Source organism: Mus caroli, unplaced genomic scaffold (genome assembly GCF_978045245.1).
Source record: "Mus caroli unplaced genomic scaffold, Mus_caroli_1 scaffold_1, whole genome shotgun sequence".
Classification (NCBI taxonomy): domain Eukaryota; kingdom Metazoa; phylum Chordata; class Mammalia; order Rodentia; family Muridae; genus Mus; species Mus caroli.
The window spans coordinates 28,649,953-28,667,831 of NW_028227256.1; positions in this window are offsets into that span (position 1 = coordinate 28,649,953).

Sequence of the window (17,879 nt, forward strand, 5' to 3'; positions counted from 1 at the left end):
GAGGTGTGTGATCACACACAGTTGGAAGTCAGGATGTAGGGAGGAGGGTTAATGATTCTCCAGGCCCTTCCTCCAGTCCTTACTTTTCATTCATTTGAACACCAGACTCATGCTGAGAATGGGGGGCAGGGTGCCCATTTTTAGAATGGCTCTTTCTGATTGAATTAATACTCTGTCAGGGTTCTCACAGGTTTGCTCTTGTAGGTGTATTTTATAGGTGATTATAAGTCCAGGTGTTGACATTAAAGTAAATCATCATGGTAGACAAAACAAAACAAAAGCCAAAGAAAGCAAAGAAACTTTTGGAGTTGAGAGATTTACCAGTTATAATCCTCATTGTGGCAATGAGTTACTGATAATAAATTGGATGACTAAGAATATATAGTTTTCTATTTCTCAATCATATCTCAAAATAGCAATTAAAGTTGATTTAAAGGTTTAAAATATTTTAATTATGGTCATTTTAAAGTATCTATATTTGTGAAATCCCAGTCTTCTCTTCTAAGATACCTTGGTGAAAGTGGGTTGAAAACTTTGTCAATGAGATGTGTTCAGGAATTTCTAATGAAATCAAATTACAATAAAATATTAAGGAACATTAATGGACCCATTCTTCTGTAGTTTAGGTGGAAAGGCTCCTGATTTTAATATTGTCACTGGTGCTTAATTGGTGGCCAGTAGCCAAGAAACTTACTGAGATATTTTTAAAAGTTGAAAAACATAGTCAAGTGATTTTAAAAAATATAGTATATTGTTTTAAAGATACTGCCACAATGGCAGCAGTAATCTGAAAGCCTGTTTAAGAATTATTATTATCAGCCAGGTGTGGTGGTACACTCCTTTAATCCCAGCACTCTGGAGGCAGAGGTGAGCAGATTTCTGAGGTTGGGGCCAGCCTGGTCTACAAAGTGAGTTCCAGGACAGCCAGGGCTATACAGAGAAACCCTGTCTCGAAAAACCAAAAAAAAAAAAAAAAAAAAAAGAATTATTATTATCTTGCAATTTGGTACTATGTGATGGTGAATTTCAGTTAATTCATCTGTCTGAGCCTAGGGAAGGAAATGAAATACTAAAAGCCTAACCAAATGGAGATGGTATCCTAGAGCATCACTTGGAAACAATTATGGTAACTAAATAACATGCAGGCTAATTTTACTTTATATACAGGGAAAGCCAATCTATTTAAGGTAAAAATGGTATATAAAAGGCTCATAATTTGTACTTGCTATTGTATCAGGTGTAAGTTTTAGGCTGGGTTACTGTTAAAAACAGACTTTAAATTGTTAGCCATTGAGAATCACTAATATAATGACACTCACGAATCACTATAATTTGTAGATGTAATATATTTCCATGCTGAGGAATTAAAGTTAGGCTCATGAATAAAAACTGTGGTAATGAAATAAGCTGATATCCTAGAAGATGCTTGTGTTTCTATGTGTGCTTTATGCCTGGGTCTGCATCCCCCCTGAGGTGAGAGTGCAAAGATATAAAGAAATTACTGGATACTACTCAGGCACCAGGAGTTGCATGTACTTGCTGGGAGTTTGTATTAGGACATTCTTATACAGATTGGGCATTTTTCTACATTTATGTATATATTTTTGCGTTTTAGGATATAAAATAGTTGGCTAAGTTATGCATTCTGTAGTTTGATTTTGAAATGATCACAAATGAAAGTGATTAGCATTTCTCTTTATTAATCATCTTCTCAGCTTTAAGGCATGCAATTATTATATTTCCACAAAATATTCACAGTACAATCAAAGTATTTTCCAAGAAAAGACCCCTAAAATATTACCAACAAAAAGTATCAATTAAAACTAAAATATTTATAATTAAAAATGTTAACTTACTACTGGATAAAACAAGAATTCTAGATGTATATAATACAATTATACAATACAATTATACAATTATAATAATTGTAATGAAAGACTTGAATTATGTTCAGCCATCAATGGTAAATTGCATTGCAGTGTAGTGTTGAGAAATTTTAATCCAGCAACATGGCTGCTCTGGCAAGGGATCACATCCAAAGACCTAAGTCTATGTGATCTGACAGAATGCATACCTGACATACATCTATAATTGCTCTGGGTGAATATGGACTCACTCTTAGTACAAACCTTTAATCACAAATAATGTGTGCAAGATTAGTTTGTAGAAGAACCAGCCATGCTTGAAAGTGACTTCCGATTGAGAGGCACACAAAGTAACATATCAGAGAAAGATTTGACAGAATGAGTCAGAGGTCAGATATGCCCAACTCTCATGAGACCAGACAGGAAGGAAAGGCAACTTAAGATAGCAGTGCAGAAGATAGCCTTGCAGAAGTGCAGAGAGGAAGGAGGGAGAGAGAGCAAGAGCCAGATTGAGAGAGAGAGAGAGAGAGAGAGAGAGAGAGAGAGAGAGAGAGAGACCTTTATTGGGGAAGTTCTACAGTTATACTTTACAGTGAAGATAGAACAAGATAGAAAATGAGAAAGAGACAAAAGATTAGATCGGATAACTAGAGTTAATTTTAGGCCAAGCAAAGCAATTCAGTCAGAAGCTGAGAGAAGTAAGTTTGAATCAGTCAGCCTAGAGAGGAGTTTGGGTCAGAAAAGCTGAGTTGTAAGAGCCAGCCAGAGTCTAAGAGATAGAAAGGGTGAGCTATTCACCAGCTAGTATACAGAATTGATTCTAAAATGATGGAGGAATTACATCACTGTGACATAAAACTCATGCCAGAAAGTGATAATTTTTCTAAAGCAGTGCTTCTTGTTTTGTTAAAATGGACATGAATGACAAGGGCCATATCAGGGTCTCTTCACAGAATTACTGTATCAGATATTCATGTTCTTCCTTGTTAGTCAGGAAACCAGAACAAAAGGAAATGTTCCCATGAGCACATTTGACTTTCTCATGTTTTACCTCATGGAATTAATCACTTTTCCTCTTTTATTGTTTGAATTTGTGACTCTTCTCTGTAGTATCACATTTTCAGTTTGATTTACAGATAAAGGATTTATTTTACTAGAAATGAAAGTCATATTTAAACTAACAACTAGAAATATCTCTCTCTCTCTGTGTGATTGTGTATATGAGTGTATGCAGGTACATACACCTGTTCATTTAAAGGACAGATAAGGACCTCAGGGGTCCTGCTTTTCTTACGTTGCCCCTCATGTCTCTCATTGAACTGAAATTCACTTATTGGCTAGGGTGGCTTACTAGGAAGTTCTGCTGATCTTCATGTCCTATAAGAATTAGACACCATCCATGTCTAATTCTGGGGTTCCAGAAACAAGTGACCACACCAGCTTATAAATGAGGCTGGTTATCTGACCTCAGGTCCTCACGCTTGTACATCAAGCAGTATTCCTAAGCCATATGTGCAGCCTGTAAAATACCTTTGGAGCTACACTGTACCTAAGCAAATTAGTTTCTTATCTCCCACATTGGTTGTTAATGATATATACTAACCTACCAGCATGCAGTGAAATAGTTTCTGCTACTACAATGTAAGAAGAGAGCTCTTGCCCAGGAAGTCATAATACTCAATGTAAGTCTCACTCAGCTTTGCGTTTTTAGATGCTGCCTTGGAATCCTTTGTGATGAAGTATCTTTTTGATAGCCACACTGATATTTGAATTTTTAACTTGCCACCATATTTCCTTTGAGAATTATAGATATTGACATTAAAAATGAGCACCATCAGGAATTAATCAGTTGTTTGACTGAACCTATGAAATATTTCTTATTGGGAGAAGTAAATGTCCTATTTATTTGACATAGATATGATAAGTCTCTATTAGAGGAAACATTGCTTTCCTCAGAGCAGAGAGGAAGGACAGGCCAGAATTATATAGAACATATAAGTCAAAGAAAGTGCCAATAAAAGGTTTTACATATTCCAGAGATTATAAATAATTCATAAGTATAGATTCTAAGAAATATTCAAAATCATAAAAATCTTCAATTTAGTGATGAAATTTAAAATATATTCTTGAATGCTAATTCCTGTGAACAGCTTTGTTTAAGCATGTTGAACCTCTTATACCTCAAATTATTCATAGCAAGAATAGAAAAATCCTTAAAGGAAGTTTTTAAATGCACACTGCTGCATCACTGCAAAGTTCAGGCCCCTTTGTTGATTGGGTTGCTTTGGTTCCACAGTAGTCATTCTGAGTCAGAATACCTGAGTAGAATAGCCAACAAAACTGCATGTAAAAGAAGTTTCCCTTGTAATTATTGTGCAGTATCATTTAGCATTTTTAAAGCGATGAGAGCACAATTTGGTACATCTACACACCTTTAAGAAAGCCACACAGCCCACTAGTTACCAAACCACAGAACTCAGTATCTCACAATGAATTGAAAGTGTGGTCTCCCACTGATTGACCCTATGACCTTGAGTAAATCCCCTGCCTTCCACAGGCTTTGGTTCTCTCATACACAAAATGAAGACTGGAGGTAGAGCTTTTCTATTTTCTCATTCTGTTGGAGTTCACTATTAAAAAAACCACATAGCTATGGAAAGCATCTTCAGGGATCCAGTCTCAGAAAGATAAGTATGACATGGTTTTTCACATGTGTGGATGCTTAACTTACATAAATGTTTACTAGAATGGATGTGAGTCTGGAAGCATATCATGAAACCAGCAAAGCCATAAGAGGAAATGAGGTAGATGGATAGACAACAGGACTGTAGGATATGGAAGGGCATTAATAGGACAGTAGAATGGGGAGGATGGGAAGAGAAGGATCAAGCAAAAACAATTAAGTATGAAAATACTAAAAGGAAATTACTTTGTATGCTTATTTAAAGTATAATTTTAAGACAGGATTCCAGCCTCTCCTACATTATGGAGGCTTACAAAACTTCCACCACAATGTCCACAGATTTAATTCCTACTTACCCTTCAAGTGAAAATGTATTGTGCCTTTAAATTTATAGAAAGTGAAAAGATGACACCTGTGCACATATATAAAGAATGATAGCATTGGCATCTCCCAGCGCCAAGATCTCACCTCTGTGCACCCTTAAATACATTCGAAATCGGCTTCAGAGTCAATCCCTTCCACAGTACTTGAACTTTCAAACAGTCATTATGAACCAGGGAAGGCTCTTGGTTAAGGAACACAGATTGCCATGGGCTCTTTCCAGAAGCAGTTATTTGAAAACACTCAATTAAATTTTCTCTTTGAATCTTTGGAAGAAAACAGTTTAGTTAAAGTACCCATTTAAGAGAAATTGCATTCTGTGCGTGGGATGCTTTGAAATGAAATTATCTGACTACTCTTTAAAATTTCCTACAGTCCATCATTTCTCTCTAGCACTATGTCAATTTTTTTTTTACCTGAATCACAGAGGGGAAAAAAGTGACACTCTGTCAAGTTGCTCCAGGAAATTGCTCGGAAATATGAAGCAAGCGGTATGGCCTAGATGAGAAGTGTTTGTGATGTGCATCCACTATCACTCAGGAAACATTGGAAGGTTCTTTGTCTACTGCAAACAGTTCCTTGCTCAGGTAAGATATGTAATGACTTAAAGTTCTCTTGTGTTTTCAAAAGTTTGTCAAGAGTTATCCACACACAAGGGATCAGACGTCTACTGAAAACCTATGTTGGCCCCTCTAAACAGTTGCCACTGTGGACTACTTCTGTTTTTCAAGAGGAGGCTATGAAACCTTGAGATCAACAGCATTCTTACCATTTTTTTCTGTTTTCCTTTAAGAGATAAAATTAAATTTTTAGTCATAGTTTAGTGAGAAAATCTGAATTTGAACATTTAATTAAAACACAATTTTCTAGTCTTCAGTAACTGGAAATGGTCTTCTTACATTTCTGAGCCCTGGATTTCTACATTAGCCTTGCTTTGTTTTTTGGCTGTCTCTTTCTTGCCTACTTGCCTGCTTGATTGCTTTTTCTTATTTATTTTACTTTAACACATATGGGGTTGTGGCTGAGTTTGTGTATGTGTATTGCATAACTGTAGGATGCCATACATATCATAAGAGGATATCAGATCCCTTAGACCTGGAGTTATGTGCATTATATGTAGTTATGAACCTCAGTGTGGGTGAAACTCAAATTCACATCCTCTGCCAGAGAGATTAAGCATTTGTATTTATGTGATCATCCCCCAGTTCCTTTTTTTTTTTTTTTTTTTTTTAAATTATAGTCAGCTTTAGACTAGTATGCTAAAAAATATCTAATACTACTTCTGGTTGGACACAATAGCCTGGTAAATTTTTCATAATTTGACTACAGATTTGTAATTTTTTTCCTTAAGAGGAGTTAGTCAATTCATAGACACTGGACACTCAGATATTTTATTATTATCTATTTATTTTTATGCTGGTCCTTCTTTTTTTCAATTTTTAAAGATATTTTCTTCATTTTCATTTCGAATGCTATCCTGAAAGTCCCCTATATGCTCCCCTGCCCTGCTCTTCTACCCACCCACTCCCACTTCTTGGCCCTGGCATTCCCCTGTACTGGGGCATATAAAGTTTGCAAGACCAAGGGGCCTCTCTTCCCAATGATGGCCGAATAGGCCATCTTCTGCTACATATGTAACTAGAGACACAAGCTCTGGGGTACTGGTTAGTTCATATTGTTGTTCCACCTATAGGGTTGCAGACCCCTTCAGCTCCTTGGGTACTTTCGCTCCTCCATTGGGGGCCCTGTGTTCCATCCAATAGATGACTGTAAGCATCCACTTCTGTATTTGCCAGGCACTGGCATCACCTCACATGAGACAGCTATATCAGGGTCCTTTCAGCAAAATCTTGCTGGGATGTGCCAAAGTGTCTGCATTTGGTGGCTGATTATGGGATGGATTCGTGGGTGGGGCAGTCTCTGGATGGTCCATCCTTTCATCTTAGCTCCAAACTTTGCCTCTGTAACTCCTTCCATGGGTATTTTGTTCCCTATGCTAAGGAGGACTGAAGTATCCACAGGTTGGTCTTCCTTCTTCTTGATTTTCTTGTGTTTTGCAAATTGTATCTTGGGTATTCTAAGTTTCTGAGCTAATATCCACTTATCAGTGAGTGCATATCAAGTGAGTACTTTTGTGATTGGGTTAATTCACTCAGGATGATATCCTCCAGATAGATCCATTTGTCCAAGAATTCCATAAATTCATTGTTTTTAATAGTTGAGTAGTACTCCATTGTGTAATTGTACCACATTTTGTGTATCCATTCCTCTGTTGAGGGACATCTGGGTTCTTTCCAGCTTCTGGCTATTATAAATAAGGCTGCTATGAACATAGTGGAGCATGTGTCCTATTACCAGTTGGAACATCTTCTGGGTATATGCCCAGGAGAGGTGTTACTGGATCTTCTGGTAGTACTATGTTCAGTTTTCTGAGGAACCGCCAGACTGATTTCCAGAGTGGTTGTACAAGCTTGCAATCCCACCATATGCTGGTCCTTCTTATTGAATCACTAACCTGTTCTTTATAATCCCCATAATCCTTTCTATCATTTCTTCTGTATTTGTTGCTGCTGTTTTCTGTTTGTTTATTTGTGAGAGAAAAGGGGAGACGGGGGTGTAGAGAGGAAGAGGGAGAGAGGGGTGATAGGGAGTGTGTGTGTGTGTGTGTGTGTGTGTGTTTCTCTTCAGTCCCATTTTTTCTCTGTTGAAAATTTCTGGTACTCCTAAACATAGGTCTAACCAAGAATAAATAAAAATTAGCTCATAGATCATATACAGACTGAATGCTACAAACTATAATTTAATCATGATATCTTTGTTCCCTTTCTTGCTCCTTAATTCAGAGTTATTAAATTTATTAACAAGTTTTAAGCACTATGACTGGGTAGATATTCATCTATTTTAACACTCTAAGCTATTTCCACTGTCAATCTATGTTTCACCCTGAAATGCTCTGCTCTGTGTGTGTCCTCATGGTGAATCCCTTGATGACTGCTTATTATACTTCCTCTTGGACCCTCTGCCTCATGGATCCATGTACTCTTTCTTTCTATCCTCATGGTCCTTCACTCCTCTCTACCTGAGAACACTGGCTGGGATTGGAACTTCAACTTTCCAATCTCTTTTTCTGAGTCATAGTCTGAATCAGCTCTTTATTAACCAATTATAGATGATAAAAGACTAACTTTTACATAGCATTGAGACTGAAGATGCTTAATCATGCCATTGTCTGGACTGTAGGCAGATGCCTGGGCATAGAAATCATCTCCTGAATACAGAGTGTACAAGACCAACCCCCAACAGAAAGCCTAAGATAGTAATGAGGCTTTAGTGGCAGCAGTTTGTACCAAGCAAGCCCGTAACATTTCTCATAACTAACATAACTTAAAATGTTAGTTTCTATTCACAAGAAAAATATTGTCAGTTCTTATCACATTTCTTTTTTTTTTTCCATCAGCTTGGAAAATTTTCTGACCTAAGACACAAACCATAAGACAGTCACATCCTTCCAGTTAGCATATGGGTAAGTAATAGAGGAGAATTACCTGTGCTTTCTGCTTATTTTAATACACATGCAATTCATGTCATTTCTTTTACTCCATATTTGAAACCAAGTTACACGACTTCATTTAGCTGCAAGGTAATCTAGGAATAACTGTAACTTGCTAGACAAATGACTCAGAATCAATAGACAACACTATGGAAAAGGAACAGTAAACTTTTGATAAAAAGTAGTTGTTTCTCAGATTTGGCAAAAAGAAATGGGAATTTCATTATTTAATGTAATAATTTACACCTAATTTATACTATTCATAGATATGGCTCCTAAATCTTAAACTATCGTGTTGAAATCAAATGTTTCTTTTTCAATATAAAGAAAATAATTTTCAAAATTATTGGGAAACTATACTATAATACCACTAAACTTTAGAAATATTAGAACACAATATAGAAAGCGTTTAGGAGACACTGAGAAGTATGAATGCATATATTAAGTACAAGAGAATCTATGTTACCCTCTAAATTTCTATTATATACAGCTATTCTTTCTTCAAGATATGTCAGCAGATATTTATATATTTGTGCATTGCATATACACATATATGATTTTATATGTAATACTAATAATCAGAGAAACTTGAAAGTAAGATGAGATGTAGGAAAATTTGCAGAGAGAATTACTAGAAGACTTTGGAGGGAAAAAGAGAGGGGGAAATGATAACTCTTCCAATTATAAACATTTAAAAATATAAATAAGTCAACATTCTATTAAATGTACACCTTGGAAATTAATAATTTATATTCTTTTTATTTTATCAATCATAAGATGGAAGAAGTAATACTTTATTCAATACATTTTATAATAAGACCTCCAAAATAAACAGCTTCAATGCTTAAAATAAACTTAAACTTTGTACAGGAAGAATTGAAGGGAGGGAGGGAGAGAGGAAGAAAGATATAAAAAGGCTAATTTAATTTGAAACATCAGGCAAATTGTTGCCCTGGAAACAAAGAGCTCTGGCATTTGCATCCTGGTTTTCTCTGCACTCCCTAAGTTGTGTTTTATACTTTATAAGTTATTACCAATTGTTTAGTGAAGAATGTGTGCAATATTTAAAGGGATATATGAAAAAGTTATTGTAATGGGCAAGTGTACATTTAACATGAATTATACACACATACCACTATTTTGTGATCAAAGAAGATTCTGAGAAGATAAAATATGAGACACTCTTTAAATTATATAAATACTTTTCTACATTACATTCTAACCACAGAACAAACATTAGTGTGAATATAACAGAAAATCAAGGAAGAGACAAATCATAAGTGAAACATTTTATACGCTGAGTATACTTATCTTAAGATGCTTTGAATATAAAACTTTGTATTAAGGAAAAAAACATCTTACTATTACCTTAGGCCATTTTTTGCTATGGAAATAAATCTGATATCTTATAAATTTCTGGAACCCTAAATGACTTAGCCTTAAAAGTTGCTCCCATGGAAAGTTAATGTAACAGATGTTCTTCTGAAATAATTATAGATGTTTTCTATAACATAAACAATACCACTCACCCCACCCCTGGAAAAATGATGTGTCAATTCAAAAGCATCACTCTAGTTTGAGAAAGGTCACTAGAAATTTGAGCCATTGTTTTTAATTGGTTATTTTATTTATTGACATTTCAAATGTTATCCCTTTTCCCAGTGTCCCCTCAACAAACTTCCTACCCCCTCACCTCTCCCTGCCTTTATGAGGGTGCTCCCCCACTCACCCACCCACCCCTGTCTCATTGCCTTAGCATTCCTCTATTCTGGGTCATTGAGCCTCCATAGGACCAAAGAGCTCCCCTCCTATATGGCAATCCTCTTCTGCATATTCAGCTGGAACCATGGGCCCCCCTCCCCCATGTGTACTCTTTGGTTGGTGGTTTAGTTCCTGGGAGCTCAGAGGTGGGGGTCTACTTGGTTAATATTGTTCTTCCTAAGGGTTTTTAGACCCCTTCAGCTCCTTCAGTCCTTGCCCTAACTTCTCCAGTGGGATCACCATGCTCAGTCTAATGCTTGGCTACCTGCATAAGCATCTGCACTAGTCAGGATGCCGGGAATACATTAAAGGTATGAGTTGATTTTTGTTCCACTTTAGGATGTCTTCCTTTTATTTATATAAAGAACTTCATTTTATGGGTGCCATTACTGTTCATGCAAGGTCTCATATTGAATAGTAGGATATTGTTTTCTATTTTCAAAACCAATTTCTTTGTTCTCAAAGAAAACCTGAAAAAACATATATTCTAGATAATTTAAATGTTTCTTTAAACATTATGCTTTGCCTAACAGATATGTGCCAAAACACTGTTATGATTTTCTATAAATATTTGAATTATCTGATTAATGAAAGTTAACACATCTTTCCTCACAGAATTTCAACCTTTCAAGTATTCTTTCATAAAACAATAAGCAAAGCAATGGGTATTCCTAACTCTTCTGCACCAGTGTATGTGCCTTGTCACATGCAAGTCTAGTAATGATTGCTTCATTGCTTTCAATACTACCTGAGAAAAAAACTGATCTCCACATCTTAAACCCAGTTTTCAAGACACAAAACTTTATTCCATAAAATGTAATTTTTATCTACATTGTAGGATTATATTAATTATTATACACTCAAAGTTATATTTTATAGGTAATTTAGCTTTCAGAAACTAATAAGAAAGTTATTTTTCTACCAATAATTTAGTTATAGCTCCATCTATCAATTTAAATGACAGTTACTAATATGTCATTTAAAATTAACAGCTTAGTCAGTGTTTCTCAATTATTCTGAGATTAATGTTTCCCAAGGTGCTAATAGAAGTAGAAAAATATATCTGAAGACATTTTATGCATAGTTAAAAGCAAATTTTGTCAAATTTTTGATAGACGTTTAGTATCTAATTCTACCTTAGGAATATCATGCCATCATTTACTGCAAAATGAGATGAATTCATAAAAACTCTTTTAGATTTTTAAGAAAGAGAAACAGTACAAAATAGATTAAACAGAGGAATTGAAGATGACAATTGAAATAAGAGACAGCAAATTGAAGATGAATAGTGCTAAAATTGCAATTTATAATGTTTTTCTTTTGTTGTTTACACAAGAAAAACTGATTAATAAAAATAAGTAATATCTAAGATATTAAAGGCTGTGTTATTATTCACATATTGAAGTAACATATATTAGGGACAGCAATGTGAATTACTACTATTTTCTAAAAAGATATGTATAGGGCATATTAAACACATATTTCATATCTTATCTGAATACTATCACCTCAGAAAACCTATTAAAACAAACAAGTTTGATAAATATTTCATGGGCATTTTAATTATAATGACAAAAGTGACAATAATGGAAATGTTCTTTAAAAAAATTAACTCAATTAGATATAAAACTTGAAAAAAATAGTAAACAAACCACTTAATATTTAATACTTTCAAGATATATTTGATCTTAGCCAAAAGACGGAGAAGTGATTACTTTCAAGATAAAATAGAGAAAAATATGAGCAGTTTTGTTATGCTAAGAACACACATTTATATGTTGATACTAAAGAACAAACTTGAAAATTATGTCAAATTATGTAATCAGATTTATATAATAAAATGCTTATGCCAGGTGTGGTGCTGCACGCTTTTAATACCAGCACTTGGAAAGCAGAGGTCAATGAGTCTCTGTGACTGCAAGTCCACCCTGCTTACATGGAGTTCTAAGCTCCAGCATGCTTTACCTAGAGAGTTCTAGGTTATCCAGGGAAGTACAGTGAGACCTTGTTGCAAACAAAGAAAAATGTCGGATGACTTGTTGGAAGGAATATTTGTAGGTCAGAAAGTTCACATTTCTTAAGAGCATTTTTCTGTATAATAAAACAAAAGTTTACTAATGTCAAGAATAAAAGTACAATATATACTAAATCTAATAATCTAATAATTCTCTTTTAGATCTGAAGGCAAAAGAACTACAAACATCCTACTTCCTTCCTCAAATCAAAATATATTTGAATCAAGTGGAGAGTGTGTTATGATATCAGAGTTGCAATGGTGTCTTATAAATAGGACTCCTAGAGCCACACAAGGAAAATACAGAGATAATGTGCAAAGCAAATCTGTTTGTGTGATAATGAAGATGACCAATTGACTTTAAATTTGAAAATAAAATAAAAACCCACTATTCTCCTAATCCTATAGGATATTGAGATTTGGAGCAATAGCATTTTATAAGAATTTAGCACTTTAGCTGAGGAAGCACTTGCAATCTCAAACGATAGACCAGATACTAAAACTTTACAATAGTAACATTTTGTTGCCCCTGTGTTCATCTATGTACTGTAATTGCAATTGTGATGCTTCAGCTTAAGAACATAATGAAATTTTAAGTTTTTAATAGTATATGTTTGTTTCTCCTCTCTCAGCTTCTACCATATACTCCCTCCTTCCTTCCCTTCCTAATTCATATTCTTTCTTTCTCAAAACAACAATCCAGCCAAAGAAAACAAAGCAAATAATCACACAAAAGGATGAAGTCCAGTCTCTTAACATAGTAAAAATGACATCTAGGAACATATTGCTTTATCCAGAAATTAATGCACTTTCTCAAACATCACCAGGGAAGCTTCTGCTTATACTACATGACTACCAACACAGAGAGACTCACAACTGGACAAAGCACAGACAGTAAGGGGCCTGGGAGCACTCACTCTAAATCAGGTTTGTTTCTCAAATCCCTCTCCACAAGGCTCAGGGAAGGCAGAAAGAGTGTAAGAACCAGTGTTTTGGTTCTTCAAGGAAACCACATATTTCAGTAACAATAGGGCTGATGCACATGGCTATGTGATAACTCACAAGATCTGTACAAGGGCAAACAAGATGAAATCCTGTCACAGAGAAGGAAAGCACAAATTCACCCCTCTAACCTGTTGTGAAAATTAATGGGCTGTTTCTATTCCACCTTTGATGATTTAGTTTCTAAATAAAAGACAAAAACCCTTTTTAATTTACAATAATCCTTAAAAGCATTGGAGCTGGGCAGAGATGAACCATCTATGCTATTCTGTCTACTTTTCTATCAATAACCCTGGGATATAACTTGACATGTTGTGCCTGGGCCACTCCTACTTCACCAGCCAGCACTCATGATCATGTCCTCATGATCCACCTAACCCAAGGTGTCTCCTCCTCTCTGCTCTCTTCCTTGTGGTATCCCCTCAGAGCTCAAGCCCAGCAAAGAAAGCCCTAATTTCTTCTCTTCTGCCCAGCTACGGGCTGTTGGTATATTTATTTGACCAATAGTATTAAATTAAGGAGCAAGGTTACATAGCATCACTTGATATATTTGAGGATTTCCTCATCCCTCACGCAACCAGATCTTGGGGATCTGTATTTAGCACTACAATACATAGCAACAGTCCAAACATCACCACTAACCAAGATACTATTTGCAAGTGATACCTTCTGGGAAAGGGAACATTATCCAGTAGAGTGTAACTAGGTACATAGGCTGCTTGCATGCTGAGGAGTAGTTCATCAGAACAGAATTTGATGCAGTTTATTCAGTGCAGAGAAGAGAGATGCAGCTTTATCCCAAGTCTGAGGAATGGCTTCCTCAGTGAGGATAATACTGCCTTTTTTGCCTTGAATGCAAAAGGAAATTCTGGTCTTTCTTCTCTTAGTTCTCCAGACAATTAATTAACAGAAAAATTGTTTCACTTTTCCCCCAATGAATTGTTAGTTTAAAACTTTTAAACACAGTATCATTGGCATAGCCATATTGTTCAAATTCATAGTTTAATATTTTATTGTTGAAGTGCCTATAATACTCAATTACAAGTTGAAGAATAATGTGCTTGAGACAGACTTCAGATAGATATATATGTTTACTTGCTGATACTATCAAGTATAATATGAATACTTCATTCAATACAATGAAACCTTCCTTTTATACCCACGATTATTAAGTATATTATTTTCTTGGCTTATTTGATATATAACATAGAATGGTTTACCTTCAACTAGTAAGAATTTAAGAATTTTAAATACCATTGGCAATAAGTCTTGATTGACTTTTATATAGCTTTCAAGTAACTTCATACTGTTTAATTTCATAATATATTATAGTGGATAACATATTTTAGGTTTATAATAGTTTTTTTTTTAATTACACTCCCAACTTTTTAAATTGAATTTGTGGTGTGTGTGTGTGTGTGTGTGTGTGTGTGTGTGTGTGCTAGTACATGTATACTTAATAATGGTATGGGATTGTTTTTTTAAAAAGGTAAATAATTTGGGGGATGGTAGGAAATTAATCCAATATATACACATTTCACCGTTTTCTGACAAAAGTTGCTACTAATTCTAAGTATTAATATTAAGGCAAGATACATGTTCTCGGAACAGGTTTCCTGATTTCATGTAACAACATGTTGGGCCTAACTAGGTCAAAATCTACAGCCTAATGGAAAGACCTGAGCCTGCCTCGCTGGCTCGGGCTTCCATATTAGGGTGACTCAGCACAACCTGCTTAAGCCTGCCTTTGCCTAGCAACCACTGATGTATCAGTTTCTTATAGACCCCATGAGATCACTCCACATCCCTTGTCATCTCACACCACCCCACATGTCATTTCACCCCATACCCCTATCCCCACCTCCTTGCCCTGTCTATATAAGCAGATTGCTGCCACATTAAAGCCAGTTCCTGTTTCAACAAGACTCCTGACTAGGTGTGTTTCTTTTGGGCCAATAACACTCATCATCTTGCTCAGCCCCAGACAGACCCTGCTGGACCGGGTTCTCTCCTCTCATCTGGACCTGACAGCAAAGAGCTGAACCCCCCCCATACCTTCCCCCTCACACTGCTTTTATAAGTGTGTTCCCCCATCCATCCACCCTCTCCTGCCTCCCTGCCCTCAAATTCCCCTACACCGGGGCATCCAGCTTTCACACGACCAAGGTTCTTTCCTCCGATTGATGCCCCACAGACAAGGCCATCCTCTGCAACATATGTGACTAGAGCGCTGGGTCCCCCCATATGTACTCCTTGGATGGTGGTTTAGTCCCTGAGAACTCTGGGGGAGGTCTGGTTGGTTAACATTATTGTACTTCCTACAGGGTTGCAAATCCCTTCAGCTCCTTCAGTCCTCTCTCTAACTCCTCCCTTGGGGACCCTATTGGGACCCTGTGCTCAGACCAATGGTTGGCTGCGAGCATCCACCTCTGTACTTGTCAGGCTGACAGAGTCTCCATCAGGCTCTTGTCAGCATGCACTTCTTGGCATCCACAATAGTACCTGGGTTTGGTGACTGTATATGGGATGGATCCCTGGGTGGGGCAGTCTTTGGGTGGTCTTTCCTTCAGTCTTTGCACCACACTTTGTCACTGTATTAGCTCCTGTGAGTATTTTGTTCCATCTTCTAAGAAGCACTGAAGCATCCACCATTTGGTCTTCCTTCTTCTTGAGCTTCATGTGGTCTGTGAATTGTATCTTGGGTATTTCGAGCTTTGGGGTTAATATCCACTTATCATGTGTATTACCATGTGTATTCTTTTGTAATTGGGTTACCTCACTAAGGATGATATTTTCTAATTCCATTCATTTGCCTAAGAATTGCATGAAGTCATGGTTTTTAATAGCTGAGTAGTACTTCACTGTTTAAATGTACCACATTTTCTGTATCCATTCCTCTGTTGAAGGATATCTGGTTTCTTTCCAGCTTCTGGCTATTATAAATAAGGCTGTTTTGAACATAGTGGAGCATATGTCCTTTTTGTATGTTGTAGAATTTTTTGGGTATATGGCCAGAAATGGTATAGCTGGTGCCTCGGGTTGTACTATGCCCCATTTTCTGAAAAAACACCAAATTGATTTCCAGAATGGTTGTACCAGCTTGAAATCCCACTAGCAATGGAGGAGTGTTCCTCATTGTCCACATCTTTGCCAGCATCTGCTGTCACCTGAGGTTTTTTGTTTTTTGTTTTTAGGTTTTTTTAGCCAACTTGACTGGTATGAGAAGGAATCTCAGGGTTGTTTTGATTTGCATTTCCCTGATGACTAAGGATGTTGAACATTTTTTCAGGTGCTTCTCAGCCCTTTGGCCATTCAGTATTCCTCAGTTGAGAATTCTTTGTTTAGCTCTCTACCTCATTTCTAAATGGGGTTATTTGTTTCTCTAGACTCTAACTTGTTGAGTTCTTTGTATAAACTCAAATGATCATTCACCATAAGCAAATATTTCTTAGTATTTGTGTGACTCAGGGATATCCATAGAAACAGGACAGAGTGGAGAAAAAGTAAGTAAAGGGAAGGAGGGAGGGAGAGAGACAAAGGAGAGAGTCTAGTTTTTTATGGAGCTATGTAGGCTGAAAAATCGTGTCTTTTGTCAAAGTCTACAAGCTGCGAAAATAGTAATAAATATTCAAAATATACATTATAGATATTTTATGTAGTATATCACATAATATATAGCATGTAACATATAATGTATAATGTATACTATATAGCATATATTTTATAATGTTTAACTTATAGTATATAGCTAAAGATAATATATAAAACAATAACACATAATGTATAACATATACTGTATAATGCATAGATACATAAGCCACACTATAATATACAATACATGATATAAAATAACATAACACATAGTAATCTAACAAATAACATTATCTATAAAACATATAATATATCTTTTTATACATGATGATATATGATATATGATAAATATATATTTAAATAAATAAACATTTGTTTATATATAATATATAATAAATGATTAAAATAATAAAATAAAATAATTTAAAGGTGATGGTGTGGTGGGGTAAACTTCAGTCCAAAAGCTGCAGATTGAAGACTCATGGAAAGTAATGTTTTATTTTTATTTCAAAGGCAAGAAAACTTGATGCCCTCTATAAGGCAGCTCAGCAGCAGGATTTCCCCACTTGTTTCTTAAAGGCTCTGTGAGGATCTTTTCAGGCCTTAAACTGATTGAATGGGAAACAAATTAGGAAGGCAGTCTTCTTCCACATACCAGTTTGCATCTCATTCTCACTTATGATTCACTATTACAGAGTTCTGAGCTCTGATCAGGTCAAGTTGACACGTGATATTAACAATCTTGTGTTCTTTGGCTAATTGAAACACCCTGGTGAGCAAAGTCTACTTTCCAACTCTAAGTACTTATTTGTGGTTTATGGGGCACAATCTAGGTGTTTTCACAGTGACATATTGACTTATTAATTTAAGACTTACAGTGTAGGAACACATGAGGCATTTCAACATTGTTTCAAGAAAAAGACTGGTCATCTTAATTTTATTGACTTCAGGAAGTATGAATGACTTTGTGCCCTCTTCTATTCCATTTCTTGCTCTTTCAGCAACATTGCCCACGATTTTGGCAGGTGGTCT